Raw genomic sequence first — 10829 nt, forward strand, 5'->3', positions numbered from 1 at the left:
ATAATTATTAACTGTGGTAATTTTACAAACAGATTAAAAAAGAATGCGTGCAAGAAGCGCGTGCATTAGATTCGAATTTTAAAGTTGCGTTTAGAACACACGAAGGAGGTTTTATTGTTATTATTTTTTTTGTTTTAAGTTTTTCTTTTATTTTATTCACTGTGGTATTATATTTTAGTTACAGTTTCGGAGTTTTCTTTCTTCGTTCGAAGGCGGCGGTAGTTGACGCGGGACTAAGTTAAGCCGTGCACGAAGGTACTTTTCTTAGTATACAGGCTGTTTAGAAATGGTGTTTCTTTTATTTTTAATATTGCGACATTTTTTTCGTCAGTAGAGTAAATAGTTTATATGCCGTGTTAGAATAAGTATTTTAAAGTTATTTTATTAAATATGTAGTTCTATTTGATTAAATCTAAATACTTATATATATCTTATACCTTTAAACGAGCAATTCTTGTATATATATATATATATAATTGGAATCTCGGAATCGGCTCCAACGATTTTCATGAAATTTAGTATATAGGGGGTTTCGGGGGCGATAAATCGATCTAGCTAGGAATCTTTTTTAGAAAATGTCATATTCGTGTTTTATTCGTGTTTTTTTTCCTGACATCTATTGGTGAATAATAATACTATTTTTCTTCGTAGATAGCTGGACAACTGAAATAACACATAGGCACTTTTTATACCGATATTCCTACGGGATACGGACTTACGCGGTTTCAACCGCGGGTCACAGCTAGTATAACTTAAAGGTGACTAACTGACATAGTGATCTACCCACAGCCCAAACCACTAGACGGATCGGGCTGAAATTAGGCATTCAGGTAGATGTTATGACGTAGGTATCCGCTAACAGGATTTTGATAAATTCTATCCCCAAGGGGATAAAATAGTAGATGATAGTTTGTACCCTGAAAATACATTAAGACCGTGCGGCCGAAGCTGCGGGCAACAGCTAGTTATAAATATATTCCATTAACAATTGCTTTATTATGACTGAATTCCGTTCACAGAGTTAAAAGTCAGCCACGCCACAGTACTTATGATACAGGTTTTGACGTGACAACGTCTTAAATTAGGTTGCGGCTCGGAGTCGCTCATGAAAAAGTGTAACGCCCGGTAACGTTACGATGAGTCACCGAACTATGATCGGTCCGCCGCGCGCGCAGCACTAGAGAATTAGGCGCATTGAATCATCGCGTGCTTGTGTCTCTGTCTCTGTCTTTTTAGTAAACAAAATATATTTTCTATAGTTAAAATTTGTGCAATTCTTATTTTCATTCAATTCCTTGTTCCTATTGTGCAATTTAATAATATTCATATCAATAAATATTCTACCGAGAAAAAGACGTTGTCACGTAAAATCTTCGCCCGTAAAACCGACTTTACAGGCAACCATTTTTTTATGTCAAAATTGTTCCTTTTTTGTACTTTAATTACATGTCTATTTATTTGATTCGTTTAACACATTAAATGAAACTTGAATTAAACGAATCATACGGAAACGTCACACAAAATCAGAAATAAGTAATTAAAAAATCAACATCAGCCTGTATAGCGATAAAATTAACCGCCCCACAGTAGTATAATGTACGACCAACATAAAATGACCTCTCTCACAACATGCAAGGGTGCTAGGCGGAATTTCTATGTAGGCTTCGTTGGATATTATTTTAACTATTTGACTTTACCTTGGTTGTATATTATTGTTGTAAATATCGGTTTTTAAATTTCGAATTCGATGGAAGCGAGGTTTTTTTTATCTGTGTCTTTCTGTTTATCTGTGGAAGTCTAGTTGTATGAAGAATTTTTGATGATCGATGATTATTTTTGATAAGTTTGGCATTTATCGACCTTAGGACTCTCTAAATGTTCACGGGCGGTGGGTAGCGCTCAACCCACCAGCTCCATTACCGATGATGACATAAAAAAAGATTTGACTGTATTCATAAACAGTTATTATATCCATGTGTTCGTAGTCCTACTAATATTATAAATGCGAAAGTTTGTAAAGATGTGTGTGTGTGTGTTTGTCGCCCCGCGGTTTCACCCGCGTAAATCCGTATCCCGTAGGAATATCGCGAAAAAAGTTGCCCATATTTTATTCCAGTTGTCCAGTTATCTACGTACCAAATTTCATTGCAATCGGTTCAGTAGTTTTTGCGTGAAAGAGCAACAAACACACACGCATCCTTAAAAACTTTCGCATTTATAATATTAGTAGGAAGTAGGATAGGGTTATATAATATAATATTATAATAGGAAGTAGGATGTATATCATGTTTTGATGGAATGTATCCGAAATGTGACTTTTAGATTTAGCTAAGTTTGATACTGCACTGGGAGCCTGCAACTCTGTCCTGGCTGTTGCTCTATCAGAGGAGTTCCTCTAGGGCACTGTTGCGACTATTTAGAAACTGTTCTCAGTTGTATTATTTGGTATCACATGTCTTTTTGATATTTTTGGTGTATTGTGTGTATCCGAGCGACATTATCGCATTGCGATGAGGCCTTTAATAAAGAGAGAAAAAACAATCTATTCTTTACCGCTTGGAACGATGACAAGGTGGATGTAAAGTTCAATACCACGGTATATTCTTAAATGAGCGCTCATTTACTATTAACATTGTTATTTTAGGGTACACTGTAGAATCAGTGATCGCCTCGATAACTAACGTAAAAACGTTGGTTTAGCCGCCAGGGTAAGCCATTTGTTGGCAAAATTTGCAGCGTGTGGTGGCCACCGGCTTAGACCATATGCAGCGAGTTGTACATTGTTTGTCGTCGATGGACTCTTTAATTACTGAACTGATTTTATTTTAATTTAAACACCATGCGCAGTTTGATTCAACTTAATAGAAATGATAGTTTATATTATTTCAATTCAAATTAATGACAATCCGGGCGGAGTCGGGGCGAACAATTAATAAAATCTGTATTTAACCAAACCTAAGCATTATTGAGCGAGCATTTTCGGAATTACTATTTTAATCATTTTTAGATAATTCAAACCCAAACATGATTTTACAAAATGCTTGCAAACAATGTTGATATCGCATGTCTATAGGACGACAGCGGAAACCAATTTAATTTGACCCCCGATCGTGATATGCTAAATTGGATGATGACGTCGCTTATGTTAAAATTGGTTAATTACATTTACTTGCGGCTATATATAATTTTTGAATATATTTTTTATAATCAGTTAGATATCCAGGATATCACAAACTCAGTCTTGGTTATTATTTTAATACTAGCTTTCCGCCCGCGGCTTCGCCCGCGTTCGGTTATATCGCTTTCATCTCCCTATTTCAACTCCTCATATAAATACTTATATAATCTATGGCTGTGAATGACATTGACATTTATTACTCGCGTTTTTTAAAATATGCAAAACTAAATGTACATTTTTCAATATTTCTGAGAGATTTTCTTAATATTTTTTTCCGTAAGAACCTTCTCCTAATAATAACAAATACAACAAAAAAAGAATTAGTGAAATCGGTCCAGCCATTCACGCGTGTTGCCGTGACCAAGGAAAACGGGTTTTATTTATATATGTATATAGATAACCTTTATTACAGAAGCATTAAAGTTGAATCATTTTCTCTGTGTTTAGCGCCATCGTTAAATATATAAACATTTCAAAACAGATAATCTCAGTACATAATTAAATAAGAAAGGAAGGAATTCATTCATAAGAAATGTGACAATTACTTGTTTTGGAGAAATTGATCAGTTGAGATTGATATTTTATATTTGACTGAATTTCAGCTGAGTTTCTTCAAAACTATTTAGTTTACAGACTGTTCACCGTGGCTTCGAAAATAGTGCATATATAATAACTTTCAAGGATCAGATACCTACACATCTAAAGGCGAAAGAATTCTCGAAACCGATGCAGCAGTTTCTGATTTTATGCGTTCAAAATAATAAAAAAAACTAGCTTTTCATTATAAATATTTTATTATGGATTTCTGTCCATTTATCAAGTAGATACAATGTCAGAGAAAATAATTCCTTAACACTTAATTTTTTAAATAGATTTAATTCAGTTTCTGTTGACGGTAGTGTTGCCCAAATTCAGTCTTGGTCTTGCAGTCTTGGTCTTGTTCTCGCGTTTTTGCAAGACCAAGACCAAGAACAAGACCGCGTATTTTTAGCAAGACCAAGACCAAGACTGACCGTGCAAGACTTGAGCAAGAACAAGACATAGCCTGCAAGACTCTTGCGTCTTGCAACTAGGACTTAGCGCTATACACGCACCGGCGGCTTCTTTTGAAATCTAAAACAATCGTTGCCGCCACGCCGAAATCATAACATTTGACACTATTTGATTGCCGCCATAGGGCGTAGGTATACTCATGCAAAATAATTTCGAATTTTAAGAGTACCTACAGGAGTAAATGATAAATCGTAAAACTCTTTTATTAAATTTCTTATAAGTTGAGGGTTCAATCTCTTTCTAGACAGATAAGTATTGTTCTTTAAAATACAGTCAAGTTCTTGTAATTAATTTGTTTTTTTACATGTTTTAGCAAATGTAAGCTTATAAATCATAAATGTTTATTAAGAAACAGTTACTTCCATGGAAAACGACATATAGGTCAGTTGATTTTTCGAATTTCTTATCAAATATTCAGTTATTTATTAATCTGCTTGATCTTTATTATGGCTATGTTAATTCAAGCTCACAATGTTCCAATTCTAATACGTTTTTCTAAGATTTAAAGTAAACTTTAATAAATAGTAATAGACTAATAGGTAATTGCAAGACTTGCAAGACTCTTGCTGCAAGACCAAGACCAAGACCAAGACTGGGAGCGCAAGACCAAGACCAAGACCAAGATCAGGTGTATTGGCGCAAGACCAAGACCAAGACTGGCTAAGTCTCGTCTTGTTCTTGCATTTGGGCAACACTAGTTGACGGTACGTATCCTACAAATCTGGCATCGCTATTAAGCACATTATATTATTATTCTGGTTCGATTCCCATCTCGGTATCTATTTCTTTTTTTATTCATAATTTTTTTATGTTGATTTAATGTCATAAAGAGAATTTAGTAATCATTCTCTAGTCATAATACTACACTGTATTGGTTTTTAATTAACAGTAAATATTCCATTGAGTTTTTAAAATACGGTACGCAATGTGTATACAAGCTTTGTATATAAATAAAGTATACATAGCATAGCTACGCTATAATAATCAACTACAAGAAAATAGAAATAATATGCTTTTAAAACAAAACGAGGTCTTATTAAAAACAGTCCACCATTACCCTGTCAAAATGTTAAAAGGCGGGAAAACTGACAGCACCCAGCGCCATATTTGCTAAAATAACACGGCCAAGGTTACGGAATCCATTTTGAGTAATAAATTGAATGAAATCACTTCGAATACCAGTAGATATTCATTATATCTATCTATCTTTTTTTTTTCTTCATCTTTTTCCTTTATGTATATTGGTATGTATATAATTATGTGTGTGTGTATTGTTTGTATACTTGTTATATATATTTATATTTGCATTTTTAACTTTCGTTTGCACCTTTTATAATGCTATTGCTATGCTCCTTCTACATTCCAAATCTTTCTCTTTCTTTTTTCCCTTTTTTCTTCAAACTTTTCCTAAACCCACAGGTTGCCTGGAAGACATCGCTTCTTAGCGATAAGGCCGCCTATTTGTACCGCGTTTTCTTTATTTTGAATATTTTTTGTTTTTATTTTGTTTTTGTGTGTGCAATAAAGTGTTTTATTATTATTATTATTATATTAACGCATAAGTAGAAGAGACATAATTAGACGATTGGTTATCTACACTAATATTATAAAAAGGAAAAAATTATATTTTCGTTTCTTTGTTTGTTTGTAATGGATAAACTCAAAAACTGCTGGACCGATTTTAAAAATTCTTTCACCATTGGAAAGCTGCAACTTCGCTAAGTGACAAAGGCTATATATGTACCACGGGCGAATGCGGGGCGAACTGTTCGTTTATAGATAAGTTTAAAAAAGTCTTTATTTTATGTGTATATTATACACTTAATAAAAAAATATTACTCTATCATTGTTATCAAACTTCACGTACAAAATAAATAAATAAAATTATGTGAAAAATATTTATATGATAGGTATATCGTTACGTAATAAATAATAAACCATAATATATTGAACAAATTAGGTTAATTTCCTTATCACCGCCTCTATGAATGTCTATCATCAATCAATTGCAATAAAATTATGTCATTATGGAGTTATAATATTAATCATTACTTATGGACACAAAAAAAACATAATAACACAACAAAATAACAAATCATTTAAATACCTGAAGTCATTAATTACTACTTAATTCAGATCGATGTTTTTTCTTGGCCGATAAATGGTTTTTAAGGGTACTGTTTAACAATTTGACCTTTGGTATAACACGACATCTTACTATGAGCTTTGATTTAAAAAAGAAAAACATTTGTAGAGTACGTTCTAAAATCAACTCTAATACTTTGGATTTAGATCCAATTCCACTTAAATGTTTCGATTGGTACGCCATTTTGAATTCGATATCACAGAATTGTTAAGTGCAAGCAAATTGAATTCTATTTTTAGTGAGCTAAAGGTCATTTTATTATTGAAGGGTTTTTAGTAAGGCCCTTTTTGATATTTGCAAGGATGTTTGAAGGCTTTATACATACATTATACTAATGTTCAGAATTTCAGATGCGTGCCCTTTTAATAAAAGAATTTTTGGTTCCAACGGGCTTCGTTAAATATAATATTATAATTAAAATGAGATTTTTGATAAGTTTATTATGTGTTTAGATGGAGAGTTAATTGAATGTTATTCACCTTGTGTTATGAAGGTTATTGTACTATTAAATCGATTTTCTTTGATTTGTTAGGGATAATTTCCTGTCTTTTGAAACATTTCATAAGTTCCATATTGTATGCAAGTATGTTATGTTTTTTTATATTATATATGCGGTCTACGCAGTGTATATTCTCTGTCATATATTAAAGTGTAGGTACCCTATAAGTATCACCTGACTACACACAGTATTATGTTATATCTGTATAGTCTATATAGCTGCGCCCCGCGGTTTCACCCACGTAAGTCTGTATCCCGTAGAAATATCAGGATAAAAAGTTGCCTATTTGTTATTCCAGTTGTCCAGCTATCTATCTATCTATGTACCAAGTTTCATACCAATCGGTTCAGTAGCTTTTGTGTGAAAGAGTAACAAATATACATACATCCTTACAAACTTTCGCATTCATAATGTAAGTATGAATACTAGACGCTCGCCCAGGCTCCACCCGGATATCAAGATTCCTGTTTTATCCCAATTGAATCCTGTCTGTATAAAAAATTTCATGAAAATCTGTTCAGTAGTTTCAGCGTGATTGACGGACAAACATCCAAACAAATATACTTTCACGTTTATAATATTTGTATGATAGTATAACAGTATTATGTTATCTGTGGTACATATAACGTGTTTCCGCAGCACAATTTGTTTATCGAATGTGTATTCCTCTGCGATACATGCAGTGGATGGGGGGGAGCGAATAGAAGAGTTATAATAAAAAGAACCTTATGTCTATCAATATAGAGTTTCAAATAATTATTGTATTTTTATAATATAGTAACTTTTACGTTAGAAGTTTTCTTAGTTTTTGATTTATCTATAGTTTTTCTTTAATAGATTAGCGTTTGGTCGCGCCAATATATATTAATTTTGATATTAAGCGGACTGTAAAACTTAATCTACGTGGTGCAGCGAAATAGGAAAAGACGGGAACACACGGCACATACCTCGTCTGAGGGAGTAGCGTCAAGGGTCCTCCAGCTCGGGCCAGGCAGACCAGATCCAGTCCTTCACTCCACACACACACACGCGGCGGTTCAGCGCGACCAAAATGGGAAGGCGGTTACACTAGCACAATGCCTGAGATATCTAGAGAACCTCGTGGAGGTTACCATCTTTATGAAAGATCTCTTCGATTGATGCGGTGACAAGAAAGCCTCATAAAGGCTCTCCGGCGGTATGCGGATTATACACGAAATGTCTAGAGGCCTCGTGAAGGCACTCCGGCGGTTATTGAGATCCGATCGTCACGGAAGATCGATGCAGACTGTGTGACGTATATGCGTCACTACGTCCAATAGGGACGTTGCGGTTGCTTTAAAGCGTACGGTGATTGGTTGTGCTCGCGTGTAAGGAGGGTAGTTGGATTACACCACAAAATAATAAATATTTAATTGAAATTCACTATTTTAATAATATTGGCGTTACCAACGTTGTTTTATATTATAAGCGCTTCATCTCTGATCATACCCATGATTTAAATCTTTTACAATTTAATAAAACTAGCTGTGACCCGCGGTTGAAACCGCGTAAGTCCGTATCCCGTAGGAATATCGGTATAAAAAGTGCCTATGTGTTATTTCAGTTGTCCAGCTATCTACGAAGCAAAATAGTATTATTATTCACCAATAGATGTCAGGAAAAAAAAACACGAATAAAACACGAATATGACATTTTCTAAAAAAAATTCCTAGCTAGATCGATTTATCGCCCCCGAAACCCCCTATACATATATAGGGGGTTTCGGGATATATATATATATATATATATATATATATATATATATATATATATATATATATATATATATATATATATATATATATATATATATATATATATATATATATATATATATATATACAAGATTTGCTCGTTTAAAGATAAAAGATATATATGTTTTTCTAACATTTGCTGAACGCCTCCAAATAGTTCAGACTTGTTGCCATAAATATAATAAAAAAAAGACTAAGGGTTGTCAAACTGCACAATACTAGCGGTCTGCCCCGGCTTCACCCGTATAATAATAATTTATTTATTTATTTTTCTCATCACAAGTGGTTATCTGTACTATATATTATTGTTAATTTTTTTTAATGATATAGCCAATATATATAGCACTCAGGTCGTGCGTTTTTAATATGGGCGACGAGCACGCTTCGGCACGAATTGTGCCAGCTCGCACCGGGGAAGTTCCACACCCCCACAGAAGACCGGCGTGAAATTCTGCTGTGTTTCGTTCGGTGAGTGGGGGAGCCGTTGGCCCATATCCATTTCCTTTCCCTTCCCAGTCCTTTTCTTTATTCCTCTCGCCAATCCTTTCTTAATCCCATCCCAAGAGGTTGGCAACCCATTTGTAAAGGTGTAAGGTCTGCTATGGACCTTATGCCTCTTTAAATGTTCGTGGGTCGGTGGTAACAGGTGGTATCAGGCGACTGTGACATAAAAAAAATTCTTACAGAAGCACTTTTTCAATCGTCATTACACAGTTTTTACATTACATAGGCACTACTACCTCTGCTCTGCTCACGGGCGGTGGTGATCGCTTACCATCAGGCGAACCACCAGCTCAGTTGCCCGCTATGACATAAAAATATAATAAAAATCACTTCACTTACTTGAATTGAGTTGTTGTTTCAGCACTAATGTACTTTTTATTAGATTTATAAGATTACTAGCATTCCGCCCGCGGCTTCGCTCGCGTAGTCACGGATAAGATAGACTCGGGGCGTTACCGACAAAGTTCCCGTTCCCTTTAGATTTCCGGGTTAAAAACTATCCTATGTCCTTTCTCGGGTCTAAAACTATATCTGTACGAAATTTCAACATAATCGGTTTAGCCGTTCTTGAGTTATAAATAGTGTAACTAACACGACTTTCTTTTATATATATAGATTCCCAGACTGACACAGGTATCGATTAGGTTCGTTCAATTTAAACTCAAAGTTTTTATTCATTTAGACTTCTAGAAGCGGTTGTGAATCGAAAACATAAATTAGACTGCTATATTTCAAATTTAATTTAGGTTTTGCCTGCGGCTTCGCAGGCGTTAAATTCAGATTAGTTTAATATATGTTATTATACATATAAACCTTCCTTTTGAATCGCTATCTATTTAAAAAATCCCCATCAAAATCCGTTGCATAGTTTTTAAGATTTAAACATACGTAGGGACATAGGGACAGAGAAAGCGACTTTGTTTTATACTATGTAGTGATTATTTAAAATTTTGCATTAAAATTTCTACATATTTTACATTCTTATACAAAAGTCTATTACTTCACCATTTTAGGTATTGCTTTTAACAACGATTACTACTGCTCCACTTAAAAACCATTAAGTTAGTACTTGCATGTAACTTAAACGAGAGTCTATAATAAAAATCTAGGTATTCGCCGTCTGTACATAGAGCTATATAAACTATATAAAAGAGAAACATAGAAAGTCGGCAAATGCTGTTCTGCTGTCTAGTCTTTAAATTAAATAAAAATTGTATTTAAAATTATATAGTAACTAGCTGCACGCCCCGGCTCCGCCCGGGTTGTCATTTATCGTAATTAAAATTATTTAAACTATCCTATCTCTCAAGTTGGATCGAACTGCACATGGCGTGCGAATTTTATTATAATCGGATAAGTGGTTTAGGAGTCCATTGAGGACAAAGATTGTAACACGAGATTTATATATATAAAGATTAAGTAAAAACAAACCGAAATAATATTACACATTCAAAATATGCCTGTCTGTATCTTCTTCATGTATAACCACTGAATCGATTTGGATGCAATGGAGATATTTGGACAAGATAACATCATTCTTCTTTTGTCCTAAATTACGATGGTATCAAAGATATACTAAGAAAGGATGAAAGAAGATACATCTATATACTTAGTCTGGCCATAAATACTGTTACACTTAATTATAAAAAAATATTACATTTGAATTTCGAATCT

The sequence above is a fragment of the Zerene cesonia genome, unplaced genomic scaffold (assembly GCF_012273895.1).
Source record: "Zerene cesonia ecotype Mississippi unplaced genomic scaffold, Zerene_cesonia_1.1 Zces_u003, whole genome shotgun sequence".
Lineage (NCBI taxonomy): Eukaryota > Metazoa > Arthropoda > Insecta > Lepidoptera > Pieridae > Zerene > Zerene cesonia.